The following is an 11,623-nucleotide window of genomic DNA, read 5'->3' as shown; positions in this document are numbered from 1 at the left end:
AATCCTGTCACTGAAGGTGCTGTGAACTGTCAAAGACCTGGAAATCTTAGAGCGTAAGATCCAGCCCCAGAAGGAAATACTACTATGCATGATGGTGTGTAACTGCCTTGGTGAGGAGTTGCCTAATGCTGGTATGGAGAAATTGTCTTTCAGGTTGTGTTAAGATAAAGGAGAAAAAGACACTTCTTTTAGAATGCAAATGTTCCTACCAAAGTAATTATTCCAGAATAGTTAATCTGATAAATAACCAGAACCAAACAACTTCTGTGTCCTGGAAAGATGGAGTTTCATGATTTTTGGGGATTCCCAGGCATGTAGTTGCGTGTTTTGCCAGCGCCTAAAATGGTGATTTTCCACCAAGCTGGGCCAGGCAGAACCATAAATAACATTTGTGAGGATGATAGGGAAGTGAACAATTTGAATTCTCTTTCACAGAAAATGGGCTGGAAGGATAAAGCCAAAACATTTTAACCATAAACACCTTCCTACCAAGAGTGGAAATTTTACCCAATACACTTATCTCTTCAAGGAATAAATGACCTGCTTTAATGTTTCTATTTGTCAATGGAAATTACTTTCCAAGAAGCTGAGTAGAGTCTATTTTTTTTTTCTCAAAGGACAAGTCCTTTCCCTTTTGCACCTTTCAGCGAGGCAGAAGGTGGAACCTTCACCTGCCAGGGGTGAGTGCTGCCAATGCAGATGTCTATCAACAGGTAAAATGAGTCCCTAGGCAGTGCAGGCTGATGGGAGCTCAGCTCCAGGCTGTAAAATGGGATGGAAAAGTGTCCAGATTGCATGGGGGAGCCTGGGAAAGACAAGCATGATTTAGTGCATTAAATCACACAAATAAAGGTGAGTGAGTGACTCAGGCATGTGCTTGCCTTCCCAGGGGTCAGCACAGCAGAGAGGCACATCCCTCTTCCCACCTGGTGGAAAAGCGCCCGGGGGATCCTCCCAGGATCCAGTTGCTGATCTGGGGAACATCACTTTAAGCCAATGCATTTCACTTCCAGTCTCCTGGGATTCCAGATGAGCCATCAAAGGGGTGAAAAGGGAAGCTCCACCCAAGTTTGTATTTTGCAGGATGAGGCACAGTATGAACTGACAGTGGAACTGCCCGAGGTGCAGTGAGGACAGACACAGAGCCCACATGAGCTCTGAGTTTTGATTAATTACCCCAGCAGAATTTTCTTTCTCTTGCCATTGAATTAACTGCGTGCACTGGATGGAGGAGATGCTCCTGGCCAAGACTGAAGATAAGAAAGAACCTTCCTGCCCCCAGCCTGCAAACTCCTCTCCTACTTGAAAACCCTTTGCAAAAAATCATTTTTGAAGGGTTCTGCCAAATGGATTTTAAGCAATAATTGGCTGGGGATGGACTATGAAGATGCAGAAGTGCCATTAAAAGGAGAAATTATTCGCTCCACCACCTCTGGGAGCAATGCTGTCCTGGTGTAGGAGGAGAAGAGAAAGCACCAAGAGCCCACTTGCCAAACGCTGCTCTCCTTACTCAGAGGAAATTTTTTAAATTGCCGCCCACACAAATTCAGCCCCCTGTGACTCATTGCCACAGAGAATGAGATCAGCTTTAAAGCAACCAGAACTTGAACACAATGAAGGTTCTCTCCTAAGTTCTTCATTCACAGATGGCGCCTTTTCCAAATTTTCCCTCCTTCTGCAAGAGGTAGAAATATTCTGATTTATTTGCTTCTTCACTTCTCCCAGGAAACAGGGCTCTCAGGGAGATCCCATGACTCTAAGAGTCAGAGATTTCTGGATGAACACCTATTCTTAACATACAGCAAAAAGAATCCCCGAGCTGGCAGAGGCCTCATGTCATGTTGTGGGACCTTTGCCGAGCTGGAACAAGAGCTCTGGGCTGTGATCAGCTCCAGCTTGGGATGCTTTACTCATTCCTGGCTCTCCTCCCACAGCTCCATTCCCAGCTCAAACCCGATAGTGGAGGACAGAGAAAGGATTTAACACCTGTATCAATCTCCTACCAGCTGCTGTTGTAGAGCAGGATCAGGCTATTAATCATGGACCCCTCTGGACTTTGGACTAGATAATAATTCCCAGAGGGATTCTGAAGCTCAGCTTCAAGGTTAGGGTCTCTCAATCCCTGTGTTGTTGGTTGGGTGGTAGGTTTGGGGGCTTTTTTACATTATCCCTTTGGGCTCAGGATTCTAATTACTTTTCATTCCTTTTTTCTTTAATGATAATATTTGAGTGACAGATCTTTTAATAAAACATTGTTATCAGAAGGCATCCGGGAGTGGGCAGGGCTAGAGCTCCACTCAGGGTTTCCATGCCTCAGGGAAGCTCTTCCTGGCTCTCACATGGCCTCTGAAGAACAGAGGTTTGGTGTGCAGGTTTGGGGAACGAGACAGAAAGACATGGTTGTCCCAAAAGTTCGTTAGGAAAATGAGTGTCCATCACAACAGAGAGGGAGGTGGTAAGGCAAGGGAAGGATCCTTCAACAGCTTCTTCCCATCCCTTCTCCTTGGCAGGAGAGCTGCCATCAAGAAGGACATGCTGATGCTGTATTCACCTTATTCCTTGTCCGTGTGGTGACCACCACACAGCAAAGAGCTGTGTCCTCTCCTCCTGATCCCCTGCTCCAGGCACCTGACCAAAACTGGCAGTGGTCATGTCTTGGAGCCCTCTTTTGGAGCATGGCTTTGCAGGAGTCATTTTTCCATGCTTCCTTCTCTCCTCCTGCTTTATCCACTGAGACCATGAGTTCCCTAGGACAGGAAACCTGCAGTGGTCCATCACTCCTGGTGTTAGTGCCATCATGGCACCTTCTGACACAGACACTGCACAGAAAATTCTGTGGAATATATTTCACGGGAGGTCAAATCAGTTGCTCATGCATCTGAAGCAAAATGAAGTTTTACCCATCAATCTTTTTTTTTTCCTCCTCCCTGAGTGCATAATTCTTCCATTTTTCTTTAAAGATCATTCTAACATGAGACTTGAAGCACTGGGACCAGAACCTGAAATAACAACCTGAGGTTGTTATTGGGTTGCTGCATGTCTTCTCCACCTCTCCCATCTTCCGTGGCACATTCTGGCTGCAAATTCCAGCAAACTGTGCAAGAAGGATCATCCACTGTTCCCAGCTGGCCTTGCCCAGGTGATGAAGTGACCAACACCAGCTGCTCTGGGCCAGAGTACACACTTGACATGGCCCCACTTTCTAGCCCTCTCAAACTGATGTGGGTTCTGCTCAGATAAGCCAATATACACCCAATGCCTGTGGGAAAAGGTTAAAAAAAACCCCTAATTTTCTTTCTCTTGCCTATTCGTTAAGCAATTCCCATTATTTAATGGATTAAATGAGCCTGAAAGCCACAAGGAGCCCCTGTGAAAGGAGAGGGGACATCACTTCACAGCTGGAGGTATTTGGTGGGTCAGGTTTTGGCAGAGGGGCATCACCAGCATCCAGGGTTGGCTGTGCCATCCCTCTACTCCTCTTCTACTGGAGTGCAAGAAGGTTGGAAAGAGGGGAACTTCTGATTTTTTGATTCTGCTGCAGTGAGTCTCACTTTTCCTGAAAGTGGATGCAGGGTCTGGTTGAGGCAAGCCCCTTTCCTAAAGGCCGCCTATCTTTCAGGAGATCCTTTGTTTGGGAAGCCAATGCGCATCCTCAGTGATGAAAAATACAATCAGAAAAATTCCCGCTGACAGGCAGGGACCCTGCTGCAGCCCTGAGGCCGTGTCTGCCCCCAGGAGCCCCCATCAGCTCCATCCCACTCTCTTGCTCTTCAGCATGAGTTTTCAAATAGTTTTTTCCAAAACAAAAATTATTATCAGGGCTTTTTCTTCCTTCATTTTGCTTGGCTGGGTCACCTCTGTTTATTGCTTATTCCCATGTTCATCTCTGCTCCCAAGCATCTGGAGAGAGGCTCTGTGAGTGGGGAGCTCTGGACAGGCAGGATGTGGCACCTGAGACCCCAGATGGTGGGAAAAATTCAGCCAAAACATCCAATTTCCTGTGAAGTTCCTTTATTATCATTATTGTCATTACTACTGGTATTAATATTAGTTTTGTTAATACTGTTGTTACCTTGTACTGAAATACCCACTTCAGGATTTCTTTTCCCAACAGAAATACTATGTCTATTTTTGAGGGGAACCTGTGGGCTCAGCAAGCAATGGGGCAAAAACCACCTAAAAACTTGAGAGTGGGGTGAAGGAGTTGGATGGGAAGGAGGCAGGGAAGGAGCTGGGAGCAAGGTGGTACAAAGGTGCTTAGACTGGAGACTTTGAACTTGAGTGAGAGATGTCAGGGGAGAAATACAAATACAGAGGTGGAGAAAAAAAATGAGAAGTACTTTTCCTGTACTGTTGTTAGCCCATAAAACCAGAGAAGCAGAGTCATGTATGCCACATGTGCCAAGGGAAAGGGGAGGAGAGAAAAAATGACAGCATCGCTGGCTTGACGAGATCTTCAGTAGAAAAACAAATGACCTTTTGTGCTGTCTGGGGAGAACCTCTTCCATCATCTTTATGAATTTCCACCTTTGGCAATAGCTAAATAGCCTCGTGTATCTACCATCAAGACACTTACAGCCATGCCATAAATCTTAACTCCAAACTATCATTATTTGCTGGAGAAAATGAATGGTTTGCTCTGCACGTGAAAAAAAGAGCAAAGCTTCTGAAAGAGGAGACCCTTTCAGGCTGACTGTTCTCCCTGGGCTCTCTCCTTCTTCTTGGTGGGATGAAACTTCTTGCATACTCAGCTCTTAGAAATATCCGTGGAAGTGTGCTATTTTCTATCTCTTAAAACTGTTATTATCTTGGTATTATCTGTTGCTTGCAACAGTGAGTCAGTTTGGGAAACACTGGGCGGTCAAGTTCAGGCATTCATCTGCAAAATGGAGTTAAGGAATAAACATTGGAGATTCTTGGGGTCCCATCAATTACAATAATTGGGGTTAAAAAATTTTATACAGTCAGAAAAAATGCCCAGAGCTTTTGCCTTCCCCCTCTGCCCTATGGAAGACACAGCCCAGGTAGAGGTGGGAGCCCGTCCCCAGTGCTGGCTCTGGGGCAACTGGAATGTGATTTAATTCCTCCCCTCTCATTTCCACTTCCTGAGCCCGGGTGCCTACAAGTCCTGAGGGACAGCAGGGGATGAGGGGAAACATTAGTTTCTTAACAAATTCTTGTGTCATCTTCTTGACAGTACCTTTAAGTGCTGGATGACACTCAGGAATGATGTGGCTTAACCTCCAGGGTTCAAGTGAGGAGCATTTCCCTTTGCCAAGGAGCAGCAGTAATCTCTGGAGAAGAAATCCATTCCAGCTCTCCCTGCCAGCAGCCACCGAGTGCTTCACCCTCATGGCAGGGACACGTCTGGGGCTCTGTGCCACCTGTCCTGGGTGGCTGTGCTACCTCTGCAGTACCACTGATGCCAGCAGTGCCAGGATGGTTGGTCTCCACGAGCTTTTCCAACCTCAGTGATTCCCTGATTCTCAATGTGTGGGTGAAGGGGATATCATACATTCCCCAAAGTCAGTGTCTTTCCATGGAGGTGCTGTGATGGACTGTGGGCACTCCCCTAACCTGCTGCAAAAGGGAAAGGAAATGGGTTAAAGCACAGGGAAGGGGAGCTTAAGTGGAGGAGCCAACATTGCAGTGGGATGAAGGCTCTGGAGGAGTTGGATGCAAAGGCTTTCCCCAGCACTCCCTTTATGCACTTATTATCTGGAGATGAATAAAAAGTCACAGTATTATTAAATCCCAGAGATTAAGGGTTTAACATGATCCAGAAGAAGAAGTTTGGAGAGCATTAATTAATGTTTATATGTGGTTTCTATCTTCTCTTTTTCTTTCACCCTTTGGCTGCCTCAAAAGATAATAGATGGGAACAGCTTCTTCTGCCAAGGCCACACTTCACCAGTTCAGACTCTTCTTTTTCGATTTCAAAATATTTCTAACACTTCAATTCACAGGCTCATGATTCATGGAGTTTTCCCAATGTTTATCTGCAATTACAGGTCCCATTGTTCCCAGCACCAGACTTTCTTGTAGTTTATATTCTCCACACAATGATTTCCAGCCCTGTCCCTCAGCCTGGGAAACCCATGGCATCACTGCCTCCACTGCTGGAGCACTCTCTGCTCCTCCTTTCTCTTCAAAACAGAAAGATAAAGAACTTCCCATGGATGTGGCATCAAAAGCTGCAAATTCCCACCCTCTGGCTTTTCAGGAGCTGCTGTGTGTCACCCTGACCTTTCTGGGGAACATCTCCAGGTCAAGACTATTCCTTGTTCATGGGATGAGCCTCTTGCAGGGAGGACAGAAGGTGACATGTAGTCTCTTCTGAGCCAGATGCTCAGAAGGTATAGATGTCTCCCCACTGATTTATGTCAACTGAAAATACAACTTGACCACACCTCTTGGCTCCTGTACAGTCCTGTGCTGTGCTCTTGAACCCAAGAATTCTAGCTAAGCAAAAATTTCAAGTTACTATAACAGGTGAAAAGAATGAGGGGCTGTTCCCTTCTCCTGCCCCAATGGAATGAAGATTACCAACTTAATTTACAAAAACCCAAACAAGGCAGAAAGCAACAACCACACCCCTAGATATACATTTCCTATCAGACCTACACTTGGATAAGCATTCCTGGTTCCTGAAGAAATTTGAACCAGAAAATTCTGAGTTGGAAGGGGGCCTACAAGGATCATCAAATCCAACTCTTAAGCAAAAAGCCCATACTGGCATTGAACCTGCAGCCTTGGCATTATTAGCACTGTTCTCTGACCAGCTAGGCCAATGAATTTCATAAACCTGTCAGCGTTTCACTTGTAAACTCCAGGCCTTGAGGGTTTGCAATGCTGGAAATTGGGTGTTGCAAGATTATGAAATGATAAATTATTCTGGTTTTTTTTTTTCTGGAAACCTCAATATGGGCCATAAATGGATGGTAGATACAAACCCCAATAATAATAAATGCTGCCTTCTCTGCATTTTCCATCATTCCAGTCTGCCCTACCTACAGATGTCTGTCCATTACCTCTTTTCCTCCTGCTGTTGATCCTGAAAACCTGATTGAGATGTGCCATGCTGGGGCTGAAGATGAGGGAGCTCTGTGCCATCCATTCCTTATCCTTGGCAGATTCACATATGGTGGCACCATGCCACAGTCCCAAAACGCTCCTTGCCTGTGATTTTGGCAATCCTGCTGCCTCCATGTATAAAGCAAAATTGCCAGGGAGGCATGCCTGAAACAAGGCAATGCCAAGACAGGATTAAGCTTCTCTCATTGCAGGAATTCCAGGCTATTCTTCAGGAAAAAGGAATTGTGGATCCCCTACCAGATGCAGCCAGGGGCTTGGGACTGGCCACAGACCCAGCTGAGACCATCCATCAGCTCCTGGGAGTTCTCCCATCCTTTGCCTAAACAGCTGTTCTTACCCCAGCACTGCCAGGCTGGGAGGCAGTGTAACACCATGAGGGGGAACCAGTGGGATTCCCTCTTTTCATCTTCCTTAGAATACAACTACAGAATTAATTTTAACTAAAGGAAGTCTCTTAAGAAGAGATGTTTACCCTGGATATCAATATTTCCAGTAATGGAAACTCAACCATACCCTGGGCACATTCTCCACGCTCAATTAGCCATGCTGTTAAAACATCTCCCCTGATGTCTCTATTATCCCTCCTTTCCATTAGGGAAAATCCAGTAGATTTAAAAATTAGACACATATCATTTTAGATTTTAATGCAAAAAAAAAAAAAGGAAGAAAAGTATAATGTTCATTAGGAAAAAAACAGTTCTCAAAGTCACAATTCTCCGGAGGCTGCAATTGCAGCTCTGTTTTTCTGACTGGAGCCCAAGAGCTGCCAAACTCCCTGACAGAACAAGTGCCCTTCTTGCAGGGAACTTGGCACAGCCCAGCCCTGTGATAAAAGGTTTTGTACAGCCCCAACCACGTTCATGCTGCCTCCCTTCACACCCATGAGCCTGAGCATGGGGGAGTATTTCCAAATGGAATGGCTCTAACAGCAGCTGATCATTACCTCAGTAAGCAACCTTGACTTCTCTGCTCTTTTCCCAAGTTAAAAACAAAGGGTGAGCACAACATCACCACTCACAGCCTGCTCAGTGAGATCACACATTTTTACTGTGACATCTGTCAATACAATAAAGTATTATTAATAACTAACTCCTGAAAATAAAAAAAAAAAACTGGATAAAAATTGATTTTTATTAATTATAAACCCTAGCAATTACAGAGATGATGGGTTCAGTTCTCCTCTCACCCACTGGCAGTACAAGGACACAGTATCAGGTGAGGGAAGGAGGGCAGGACTGTAACCTGGAGGCACAAGAGGAGTTGCCCAGGGCACATCCTTGTCCCCATCCTTGATGAGCAAGAAGATCAGCACAGGAGGGAGGAGGGAGGGTGCTCTGAGAGCCTGATGAGGCTGCAGGACTCCCTGCCACACGATGCTTCTGAAACCCAAGAACCAAAGTAATTTCTGTGGATAAAGATACCTAAGGTGGTTACAGCCAGGAGCAAGGAGCATTTGGAAGGCAGATACGGTGTCACATCCCAGGGTTGAGCCAGCTGCTGCAGGTCAGGAGAAGGAGGAGAGATTGCTCTCCATCTGTCTGAACTGCTCCTCGTGTTCCCCTTGCAGCCAGTGAGACACAGGCTGGGCACACAGGAGTCAGCCACTTTTCTAAACCACTCCATATTACTCCATATTCTCCATTTCCACAGAATGGTCTGGGTTGGGAGGGTCCATAATACCCTCTCATTGAATCCCCTGTCATGGGCAGGCACACCTTCCCCTGGACCATTCTGTGTTAGTCTTCAGCTACAAAACCCTCTAAGACATCTGCTTTTGCTAAAAATGCCCAGTGATCATCAATTTCCATGCAAATCAAGGTCTGATGTCTTCAGCTGTTAACGTGAAACATGAAGGAGATGAGTGATGGATCTCTCTGTGTACAGTTAGTGGTGTCTCCAGAGAATGACTCACCTCTGCAGGAGACAGCATAAATTGTATGGTTTTTCACACTGGCCACAGATGGAAGGAGATGGTCAGCTCAGGCTTAACAGTAAACTTTAAGAAGGTCAAAGTCAGGTGGGATGAAGCCCATTCAATGAAGAAATGTTTCAAGCTGCTGTTGTGTAGCATTGCCCAACAGACAACCAACATGATAATAAAAATATCTGCTCTAATTTAAAAAAATAAAAATGGGAAAAAAGTGCATTACCTCACCTTTGATTTGTCAGTCCTGAAAAGGCTCATTTGTTGCGTACCACAAACACAACAAAAATTTGACAAAGTGAACCAACTACCAACCAAAACTGGAGGAGAAACAAAATTGTGTAAATCATTAGCAACTTCCATCAAGAAATTGTGGCTTTAAATCCTGGTGAAATCCACTGGTATTTCTCATTGGGCTCACGAACATGATTGACCAGGTGATCTGGAGGTGTTACAGAAACACAGTGGTGGCACCTGCAGTGTCTGAAGCGGCTCAGACCCAAACTGGACAGCAAAGCCAATGGAGGCTTCCCTGGGGATGGATCCAACTTCAGCCATTGAGAGCTGGTGGCTCCAAGCTGAACCCCTCCTGAACCCCTGCAGAACAGCCCCACAGGAGCACTTGGCTGATCTCATGGACACTCAGCCTTGGGTGCCTTCCCCAGCTCACCCCTGGCAGCAAACTCCACTCTGCTCTGGGGTGTCATGATCCAGCTCCAGACCTGAATTCTTCAGTTTGCTCCCATCCTGCACCTGCTGAATTGCAGGTGGTAAAAATAAAGGCTGCTAAAATATTTCCCAGTGCACCAACAGCACATAAATATGGGAGAATTTAAGAGAAGCTCCAGTCAAAGCCTCTCAAAGGAATTAAAATACATTTCTTACAAGCAGCTGAACTCATGTCTGTACTGTTACTGCTCTCAGAGAGGACCCCTGGGGTTTGCACTCCTGCCATTTTTGTCTTTGTTATTTTGAGCACTGTGTTTCACCTCTTTGTGCCTTTAGTTTCCATATCTGTAAAATGGGCACTTCCCCTAACACAGAAGTTCTGCATTAACTAAAGTTGTCAAAGCATTAGAATCATGGGCATGGAGTTCTTGTTTTCTTGATTTCACCCTGTAAAGGGAATCAAATCAAAGCAGATTGCCACAAAAAAAGAAGCCTTTGTGTCTCATCTTCCTCTACAGATAGAGTTTCTAAGGTATGCTAAGAAACAAAACCCCATAGGGGTTAGTGGTGTCATTTAAATCTCTCAAATACATACATGCAAATATTCCAAGTCCAGGAGGATTAACTCCAAATCTGAGTGGATTAGTCAAAAAGGTTCCACAGCAATGTAGAACTGCTAGAGAAAAATATATAAAATTGTCACTATTGTCAGCTTTACAATACAACTTGATCCCCCCACGTATAATGAGCTGTGAGCCTGGCAATATCCTGGGATCAGGTGGAGAGGAAAATTTCACTTGGGAACAAAGTAGTGGAATACAGAGGGTCGGGAGACCTGAGGCCACCTTGATCCCTCACTCAACACCCCACAGTCCTCCCTGGGTGCACTCCTGGAGCTTGGCCAGCCCCTCTGCAAACCTATGGTCACACACACACACTCACATATAAAGATATATTTCAAACTCCAAGTAGTTACAGACATCTCCAAAAGATTAGGATGTGAAGGACATGACAAACACATTAAATCACATAAACAAACAACCAACCTTGCACCATTGCTTGAAGGTTATATACATTACAAGGCTAAAAAAAAGGGATACAATTCCTTTGCAAGAGGAGAGAGGAAAATGCAGCGAGTGCAGCTTCCTGCAGGATTTCCCTGGGCTAGGAGACTGAAGGGCACAGATAACCACTGGTAACTCACACATAGAATTAATACCAGGCTCCACGGGTGGAACAGGCGACCAAGGGAAAAGTCCTGCTCTGATATGGAATCCCAGAATCCCAGAATGGTTTGTCTTGGAGGGGAATTAAAGCTCATTTCACCCCTCTGCTCTGGGCAGGGACACTGTCCCAGGCTGCTCCCAGCCCTGTCCAGCCTGGCCTTGGGCACTGCCAGGGGTGCAGGGGCAGCCACAGCTGCTCTGGGCACCCTGTGCCAGCCCTGCCCACCCTTGGGAATCCACTGGCTGAAGAAGGAACACACCACTCTGCACCTGTGGCAGCTCTGGATCAGAAATATTAGCATGTAGTAAGATTTTTTTCAGGATTATGAAGGGAGACCTACTCCCAGGCTCCCACATCCAGGATTGCATTTGATCTGCAGAACTCTCCTTGCTTTTTATTGAAAAAACTTCCCTGACTGGAATTGGTTGTCAGTGCCTGCATGACTGGTCACAACTTATCCATAGCCTAAATTAGCAGGTGTATGACTGCCTGTTTAGCTATATTTTTAGATCTCTGGGCTCTTGCAAGCTGTCAGAATGAAAAAGGCATTATTTTAGGAAAAGTAGCACTGCAAAACAGAGTGACAGTCCATTTGACGAGTGAGGATAAATTAAGGATGAGAATACGTTAAAGAAAATTCTGAGCACCTTCATGATATTCCTGTATTCAAGGAGAAACACAGCTGAGTTTCAGTTGATCTTGGCTTCT

The sequence above is a fragment of the Melospiza melodia genome, chromosome 29 (genome assembly GCF_035770615.1).
Source record: "Melospiza melodia melodia isolate bMelMel2 chromosome 29, bMelMel2.pri, whole genome shotgun sequence".
Taxonomy (NCBI): Eukaryota; Metazoa; Chordata; class Aves; order Passeriformes; family Passerellidae; genus Melospiza; species Melospiza melodia.
Note: the sequence above shows the minus strand (reverse complement) of the source record.